This window comes from Antrostomus carolinensis, unplaced genomic scaffold, assembly GCF_000700745.2.
Source record: "Antrostomus carolinensis isolate BGI_N321 unplaced genomic scaffold, ASM70074v2 scaffold51218, whole genome shotgun sequence".
NCBI classification, from domain to species: Eukaryota; Metazoa; Chordata; class Aves; order Caprimulgiformes; family Caprimulgidae; genus Antrostomus; species Antrostomus carolinensis.
Window position 1 is genome coordinate 12,443 of NW_010331895.1, and position 414 is coordinate 12,856.

Here is a 414-nt window from a genome sequence, read left to right on the forward strand (position 1 = left end):
ATGAGGATGAAACAATACAAGGGTTTTGCAAACTTCTCCAAACACAAAAAAACCCCAACATTCTAGAAGGGAATTAATAAATTATGCATTTAAAACATATGCTGAAGTACTAAGGACCAGGTATCATGGATAAACATCAGAAAAAACACCACTGTAAGAGTCTGGACAAAAGAGCACCCCCCAGCTGAGGGACAGCCAAGCCATAAGTACACCTTACTCTGAAGAAGGAGGGAAGAGAGAACCCAAGGAGGCTGCAGGAACACCACCATGCCTTGAATCCCACCAAACCCCACAGCTCCAAGTCATTACAAGTTCTTCCATCATTCCAGCCAGTAAAAATTGGGCAAAAAGCTCAAGTTGGCCCAGGTAATAATATGAATGCCACTCTTCTTAGCAAAGGCCGCATGGGGTGAA